This window comes from Mixophyes fleayi, chromosome 1, assembly GCF_038048845.1.
Source record: "Mixophyes fleayi isolate aMixFle1 chromosome 1, aMixFle1.hap1, whole genome shotgun sequence".
Lineage (NCBI taxonomy): Eukaryota > Metazoa > Chordata > Amphibia > Anura > Limnodynastidae > Mixophyes > Mixophyes fleayi.
In genome coordinates this window covers 324,847,719-324,857,381 of record NC_134402.1, presented here as the reverse complement: position 1 = coordinate 324,857,381, position 9,663 = coordinate 324,847,719, and positions in this window count along the sequence as shown.

Here is a 9,663-nt window from a genome sequence, read left to right as displayed (position 1 = left end):
TGCACGTATATACAGTATATATATACATACAGTCATGCTATATACCTATATACCTTGCACAAGGGCCATACTTTCATCCAGTACTGAAAATGCCATCCGTTCTGTCCTTGACTCTCATGGTACAGATAGGAAGGCTTTTCCATTGTACTGCTTTTCAGAGCTTGACAATACTGACCACACTGCAGTCTCCATTGAGTATTATGAGGACTGCAGGATTTTGTAGTAATCTGCCTAATGCAGGAGATAACTCCTGCATTTGACCTTTCTTAAATGGCCACTTAAAAATGCCTGAACCATGGGGAAAAGCTGTTTCCGCACAGTTTAGGGCTTCATAAAGAGGCCCCTCAATCTTCCCGCAATAGATACCATGAGATGCAAACATAAGAGTTTAGGTTCACATTTGTTTTTTAAATCCATTAATAGCTTTTACATGTCATATATTGTTTTTGCATTGAGTTGAAGTCAGTAGCGTTAATCCGACATAAAATAAACTATAAATAAAAATGAAATGGCCTTAATCTTCAATAGAATGTATTTCCCAGGCTGATAAGAGACACCCTCAAATTATCAGTACAAATAATTTAAATAAAAAATACAGGACCACTCCAATTCTTGTAAGGTCAGAAACCGCAAGAAAGCCCCCTGGTGTTATTAATCTTTGTTTTTTATTCTCTTTAGCAGTGAAAATTCAATTTATTTTCAAGCCTCTGGGGCGCTGTTTTCATATCACAGCGACAGCAAAACATAAAGAAATACAAAAACTGAATTTAAATATTAAAGCTCTGCTGACTTGTTCTGGAATACCAAGTTTAGTTTTGCAATAGCTTCTAACCCTATGTCTTGGCATCAAGGTATACAGGAACACATACTCTTTCACAAAACACTGATGGAACTTAATAGATGGGAGCAATGCCTTTTATACCACTAGGCTAAAGCAGACTAATTATGATGTTTAGCTTTGTAAGACTCTGATACCGCATACAAAAAGTCTGCTTGCTTATTAAGCACAGTGAAGTGAAGAATTAGAAGAAGGCCTTTAGTAAATCCATTGTGGGAGATAGACTTCCCGGGAAATCCATTAGGCAACTGCAATTAGCGATATGGGACATGGGAGGGAAATTTCTTAAAATTATTATATAGAATTTGCACCAAGTACAGTAGTTAATTGGGACAACAATATCAACATCTGATGTGGTCCATTTGTGCTCATTGGTGGGGTCGCTCCACAGCAAGTGTTTAGCCCTCCATGATCAAATGAAATTGAGTCTATTAATAAGTGATACATTACACACTTGGAAAGAGCTGAGAAAAAGTTTGTGACTTTCAATTTTCAAAATATATGACCTTCAGTTTACTCCTGGTCCCTCCTGACAGTTTTTTTGCAACAAGGGGAATAACCACTAAAGTGTTGCCAACCAAGGAGAGGACATATTACTTACTGTTACTGAGTTACAGAGTTTGGAATCTTGAGGTCCCATAAAAGAAATTTGTTTTGTGGAAAATCTATACAACTTCTTTGGCCACCACTGATCAACTCAAACGTTCATTTTCTTCTCCTAATCAGAGGCAAAACATCTACCATTAATACTATCTCTAGAATTCACAGGATAATACTTTCCAAATTTCAAATATATTTGAGCACATCTTGTGTGGGTGGGTGGACTGTACATATAATGCATTTTCATTGTATTTCTTAGTTGCATACAGTACTGTCACGGGCACTAGGAGTCTTTACCCAGGGATCACCAGGTGATGGACTTACCAGAGCAGTATAGGTGGTAATATGGTACTCTGGTAGCGGGGTGATCACGGAACAGGAGACAGCAGATGGTAGAGAATGCTCGTGGAAAGTCTATGACTAGCAGCACTGGTAATATGTAATAATAGTACACGAGGAACTGAATGGACAAGGGAAACATGAGAGTAGTCAGTGGTCTGCGGATAGCAAGTTGTACCACTGCTATAGTGAGGAGGAATGTCCAGAAGTAACGAGGAGGTGATGAGAGTCAGCGGTCTGCGTTAGCAAGTTGTACCGCTGTCTAGGTGAAGGAATGGAATCCGGGTGGAGGTATCCGGGAAGTCAGTGGTCTGCGTTAGCAAGTTGTACCACTGAATATATATGTGAGGAGGAGCACGGGGAGAGGAATGCAATGCAGAGTATACACGGGCACACTGAACTTGATCCCACGATGATATGCACAATATAGTAATGACTGAACAGCACTGCACAATAATACAAAGTCACAAGAACTATCCAGGCAAAAGGTAACACAGTCAAATGATGGCAATAGTCTCAGCGGATAGTAAACTCCAGAGGAGAACAACTCAGTCCAGCAAGATATGCAATACACCAGCACAGTCAATGAGAATTATGCATACCGTGGTTCAGGAGAGCAGGCTGTCAGACAGAAGTGCAGAGATACCTGGACGGCGGGAGGCCGGCAGGATACGAAGTCCCAGGAGGTTAGAAGCGGTAATCTAGTAGGTGCAGCGCACAGGTAGGTGAACCAGCAGGGATAGAAACAAATACTCAGGAAGCAGTAGTATATAGAACTGGACACCTGGAGAACACTGAAGAGTAGAGATGATCTAGATGAGATGAAAGCAGCGGGGCGTTGATCCAATGCAGACAGGCGAGTTGACACAAGCGGAGACACTGTAGAAGCACGGAGAGCGGATCAGCTGGCTGCAGACGCGAGGAGTACTGGAGGGTAGCGATGAGCAGGGAACTGCAGATACACGGAGGCAGCGGATAGGAATCAGCTGGGGCAGTCACGATGAAACACGGGAGAGTTGAGATGAGCAGGATACTGTAGATACACGGAGGCAGCGGATAGGAATCAGCTGGTGCAGTCACGATGAAACACGGGAGAGTTGAAGTGAGCAGGATACTGTAGATACACGGAGGCAGCGGATAGGAATCAGCTGGTGCAGTCACGATGAAACACAGAAGAGTTGAAGTGGACTGCAAACTGAAGTAGCACAGAGGCAGCGGATAGGAATCAGCTGGTGCAGTCACGATGAAACACAGGAGAGTTGAAGTGAACAGGATACTGTAGATACACGGAGGCAGCGGATAGGAATCAGCTGGTGCAGTCACGATGAAACACAGGAGAATTGAAGTGGACTGCAAACTGAAGTAGCACAGAGGCAGCGGATAGGAATCAGCTGGTGCAGTCACGATGAAACACAGGAGAATTGAAGTGGACTGCAAACTGAAGTAGCACAGAGGCAGCGGATAGGAATCAGCTGGTGCAGTCACGATGAAACACAGGGAAGATGAAGTGGTCTGGAAACCACAAACGAACAACAGGAATCAGCAGGAGCTGAACACACGAGGAAACACAGGAACACCTTCAGAGGCTCATGGGGAATGAGACTCCAAGATCAGGCAACGAGGTATTGACCTCAGGTGCTTTAAATAGGGAGTGTTGCCTGATCAGCCAATTAACTAAAAGGAACATGAACTGAAGGTTGAAAAAGGCTGCACATGCGCAGACCCTCAGGATGGTGGACGGCCACGGTTCCTAAACACACGAGAAGTAGCACTCACAGTCCGGTGAGTGACAAGTACTCTTTAATTCAAAGACATTGCCGTGTCAGTAATCACTGTCATACGTAACCATCAGTTACACCTGACTTGAAGTGGGTACGAAAGATGCAGCTGGACACAAGCATACTTATGGAAAACACAGAACTTGAATCTCCTGCATCTGCCATGAAATGCCCTTACTGTACATGGCCTATGTTAGTCCGCTCCTTCCGCTCCGTTTCGTCTCTCAAGTCGTAGACATGCGGAATGTCAGTTGTGCGCGGACATAAATTGCATTCAATTGTGCTCATTGGCGTCATGTCCGTTTCTGTACGTGCGCAGAGCTATTTTGCACAACATATGCTACGCAAATGGACGTATGTCACAACATGAATAATGCCCTATATACAATACATCTATAAGAATATAAATCCACACAAATGCTCTTTTGTGACATCCTGTTCCTGCTTTGTGCATTTGCTCCCATACATATCCATACAACGGTTGCATCAGGAAAGGTGCAAAAAAGGAGATTTTGTTCTGCCGGACAAGGTTATTTAGATGAGATAATGGGGAGGAGAGCTTGTATGTACATGGGCATTCCCTGCTTTTTGGGAGGGCAAATAGCTGTTTTCTGCCTGTAAAAGGACCTGCAAAAGTAGGCAGGTGTGGCTTAGTTTATTCTCTCCCTGTCTGCCGTGTGCCCATCCATACTGTATTCCTTTCCTTTATTTGAGCAGCTCCATGATTGCTACTGTCTTGTGTGTGTTTCAGTATGAGAGAAAAAAACAAGGATTGAAATATTTGCCTTATATTAGTATAATATATATATATATATATATATATATATATATATATATATATATATAAACATAAGTAACGTCTCAAAGTAGAAGATATTTAAGAGAATCTTCCTTCTATGGTAACATTTTTTTCTTTACACGCTGTGTCAAAATTAAAAAATAAGAGCCAGAATGGGACACTCCTGTTATGCCTGATGACATGGTAATGAGGTTTAATTCCTATTTCACATTGGCATGATGTGAGAACGTTTACAATCTGTTACCTGTTCATTCTGGAGCACATTGTATGTTACGTTTATTTGTCCATTAATCAAAATTATTTACGCTGAAGTCAGTGGAGGAGCCAGGATGGGCACTGTGATGCTTATCAGATTGACCAAGGATAGCTTAGACAGTACATTAAGGCTGAAAACAGAACATCTTATCAGTAGTATGTTGGATTATTTGTATGAATATAATCATTTATTTATCATCTGAACCATTTGTATATCGGACATACTGATATGTGTTGTTTAGCTGCTGTAATTAGCACACTGCAAGCTAATTATATGGCATCCTAAATTGCTTGTTTTCATATTAGATTTTTTTCAATGCTCAGCAAATCTCTCTGTACTTGTCTTCTGGGACACTCTGGATGCTCCTGAGGTCTGTACCATCGGGGCTTACTATATATTGGTACATTTCCCAGGAGCTTCTGTAATTGACCTGGGAGTTGGGATATAAGAACAGATGTTTCTACTTTTATATAGGGGATATTATTTTGAACTTAGTCATATATATAACAAAAAATGTCTCATGTCTGTCCTATTTATTTGCCTTTTATATTTGGTGCCTTAGAAGAACATGCAATAAAAAAAAAACAACTGCCCTTAATATTGATATACAAGTTCTACGAATATAAAATGCATCATGCGCATTGATAATATGATCAATAATAATTATGTTTTGAACAATTTCGTTTTTTGCTGACTAACAGCAAAGTACCACTTCTCTTATGCAGGAACAATGGGAGCCTCAGATTCTGTATAGCTTATGATTTATTGAAACTGAGTATTGATTATTTAGAAAGAAATGTGCTTAAAATTGTGTGGAGTTTGTATGTTCTCCCCGTGTTTGCGTGGGTTTCCTCCGGGTGCTCCGGTTTCCTCCCACACTCCAAAAACATACTAGTAGGTTAATTGGCTGCTATCAAAAATTGACCCTAGTCTCTCTTTGTCTGTGTGTGTGTTAGGGAATTTAGACTGTAAGCTCCAATGGGGCAGGTGAATGAGTTCTCTGTACAGCGCTGCGGAATCAGTGGCGCTATATAAATAAATGGTGATGGTGATGATGATGATGAATTTTGAAGAGTCTACATACTTCCCCCATGTGACGGTTTTTCTGGGTCAGTTAACATTTTTCAGAAAAAGAGTGAACTGATGTTTCCTGAAATGGGTGAGGTTTGAGCGGATTTGGGGCATAGTGTGCTTTGCAGGGCCTGTTTAAGGGTTCAGGCCACCCCAGGCTAATATGCTCACAGTGCCCCTTTGCTTCCACGCCAGGCTAATGCACGTTAGGTAAAAATGAACTCATCCTTAATTTAAAATCTGGCTTCCTTCAGCCCCCTTAACCCACCAATATTTATGTTCCCATGTTTTCAAAACTCAGCTCTACTTAAAGGGTCATGGTAATCGTTGCCACTCATTATGTTTTTATTAAAATCAGAGCTGTATAGCAGATCGGAGTATTACTGAGGTTGAACAGGGGGCTGTCATGCCTGCGCCTGTCACCATCCTTGTCTCTCCTACTTGCTTATCCTCAAGTGCCCACCCAAGGATAACTCATTGGGCCTGATTCATTAAGGGACGTAAACAGCGATTTTATGCATACAATCCACACAATTACTCTGCGCATACCCAGAACCTGACCATACGCCACAGAAAGCAGCAACATTCAAGTCACCTTTGAGCGCAAAGGACAGTTACTGCAGCTTATGACTTCAGGGATTGGATGCTGCTGGGTGCCAATCTCGAGCACACCCAGCAGCATCCAATTCAAGCTCTGGGCATCTCAAAAGCACTTGATTCTCAGCTATATCTCTTGTTCCAGCTTCAAATCTAGTCTGGCTGCAGATTACTAGTGATGTCGGCTGTGTATGGAAGCTAGAACATGTGTTTGAAATCAGGAGCTACTGTAAAAATGTATGTTATGTACAGTAGATTACATCACAAAAATGTATTTCATGGAAAGAATAAAATGTAAAAAAAATATGTTTTTTATATTTTAATATTTTGTCGTTAAATAGAACATTAATTGAAGTTTTTTTTTAAAAAAAAAATTGTGAGTTTATATTCCTCATATGTATTAGACATATCCGGCAGTGTCTTGTCTAGTAGAGCAGAGCAGACCTACACCTGTATTCATTACCACTTGTATCTTCAAATCCGCTCCTTTTTGAATTTGGGGATATGTAAACCCGATTCATGTGCATTTTAAAACAAATGCACAGTACACCCAGTATGCGTCCCTTAATGAATCAAGCCCATTGTCTTTAGCCTTTACTTTGGGAATGTGTCAAGATTAAAATCTTGCTACAGTTTTCTTTCAAGGTTTATTTTTATTTTGGAAAACAACTACTCTACTATATTTTAAAATGAATTTTAGTTTATACCTCTCCCTATTACCATTTCTACCCTCAAAATGTTTTGCATCCCCCAGCAAAAGCCTTGCGCCCTAGACAGCATATTATATAGCCTGTTAGATTATCAGGCCCGGGCGTTTTATACTAAATTTCCAAACAATGTTGGCAGAGTGATGTCTGTCTATGAATAGTGCAGTTCCCTACAAAATTATCTTCTTTGTTTCCTTAAAAATACAGGCTGCTGTGACATGAAATAATATTCTCATAGTGACTAGAATCTAAGAAACATTTGATTTGTTTGGTTCTCCCTCAAAGTGCTTTATTTAAAACCAATGCGATTCTGGAAGGTTGTTGCGTTACAGCAGCAGGTAGTCAGTGCCAGATTAATTTACTTATTTGTGAAGAGATTTGTATTCATCATAAGCTAGTTTTACATTTTAGCAATGTAAAAGCATTTACTATTACTGAATTTATTTCATCATTTACATATAGTCATAGTCCCCTGACGTCCTTTGGACTGAACCTACATATTCTGTCACACATACTAGTTAGTTTCCTTCAAGGACATCACTATGAAGTGAGTGCCTGGAAAGACATTGCCATAAAGCAGGGGTCAGGGAACTTTTTTACCTTTTACCCCCAAATATATTTAGATACGCCGACGTTACCCCCTTGATTTGAAAGGAAGGAAATCATATATTATATATATTATTAATTATTGGAATTCAAACTTTTATTGAATCTTTTATTGAATCTTTGAAAGCTTCAACTTCAAAGTTTTGGAGAAATGATGTTGCTTCATTTTTGAAACGAGAGCATCAATATTGGGGCATTTTGGATACAGCCTTCGGCGTCCAATCGATTTCTCTGCTTTGTTTTTATGTTCGTTAGAGTGGAAAATCTTTGTTCGCAAAGGTAGGTTGTTGCAAAAGGCAGCAACTTTTTGACTGTCTCCTCATGTGCCTTTGCAGCTGTTGACATCCAAAAATATGACAGATCTGCTTTGTTTTCAAATGCAATACGTGCTTCATTATTGCATCAAAGCTCAAAAAGTGCCTCTGCCAACCCTTGAGGCTCTTCTGGTACAACAGCAATTTCACATTTAAAGGGGTCTACAATCCAACTGACAGCATGTGAATCGGCAGCATTACCCCCAGGAATTTCATTTTTACCCCATTTGGGGTAATATACCCCTGTTCCCTGACCGCTGCCATAAAGCAACACAATTCTCCATTTACTTCAGCTATTAAGCATTTAAAAGGTAAGCTATTCAGTCTTTACATAAGCATGAGACCTTGCCTGGAGATCATCTTAAGGAGAAACACAGTGTATTGCTCTTTTGTAGGCAAGTAGATTCTTTTGTAGGCTATTTCATAAATCTTGTGCCTATAGGTTGTTAATGCGGAACAATCTTCTGCTAGGTTTAAAGCGCAGCTACCCATCTCACTGTAGACATATATGGGGAAGAAGCATAACCAATTTGGATGTATCAAGTCACAAGTGCATATTTTATTATAGTTGGCTGATTACCACACACACTAGAGGATTTAACCTGATTTCAGTCCTAAAGAATACATGATCAATGTCATTCAGATGTTGATTAGGGTTGCTGGTCATATTGGAAACATATGCACACAGATTTATGGCCAATATGTTCTCAAATAACCAAATGGCCCGTCCAAATTGCTGTGATTTTGGGCAGCTCTAGATGACGTTAATGCTTTGATAACAGCACCACCCTCGCAGGCAATAAGGTGCATACTCTGCGGAATCAGTGGCGCTATATAAATAAATGGTGATGATGATGATGATACTCATGAAGGCTACAGGAGACACACAGGGGATATCTTCACCTAATGGGCCTTTAAACTGAGGAAGCGACAGAGTTAGGTTTGAATTAACCACTGAGATTAGGGCTCAGTACAAGATCACTCCCTAAGTCCATTTCCTAAAATGTGTGCATTTAATTCCCTATTCTCTCTGCTGTTTGTTCCAAACCAATTCTTGAATCTAATGTTTTAGGAACACTCAACAAATATTTGAATATTTTGGCAGAATCTAGTGAACCCATTTAGTGAGGGCGGCGCAGTGCTGCCTCTCCTTTAGACTCCTTGGAAATTTGGCATTGCCTAGAATTTCTATACGTATGTTATGAAAAGCAAAGTTCCACTTGGATAACACAGTAAGGGGCCTATTTATGGACTCCCAAAGAGGTGCATGTTTATCATTAGAGGATTGCAGCAGATATTGGAGTTTATCTGCTGCAGTCCCATCATCTTCAAATGCAGATGGAGTCTCCATTGTCTAGCTTCCTGCTCCTTCCCTCATTCCTAGCTCAAAACTTTGTGCTCCTCCCCTCATTCCTAGCGCAAACCTTCATGCTCCTCCCCTCATTTCTAGCGCAAAACTTCATGCTCCTCCTCTCATTCCTAGCACAAAACTTCGTGCTCCTCCCCTCCTATCTATCACAAATTGTATTCTAAGCATGTGCGGCGTAATGGCGATTGCGATCATTTTACTATAGACAATTAGCCGGGACAGACTCTTATCGGAGTTCTGGCTGAACAATTTTAATAAATAGGCACATTAAATAATTTTTTATCATTGCGATAAGAAATGATAATTAACGTGAAGAAAATATGATGGGTCTTAAATTGACCCCCAAGTGTGAAAAATGCTAATAAGAAACATTGGTTTTCCACTCACAG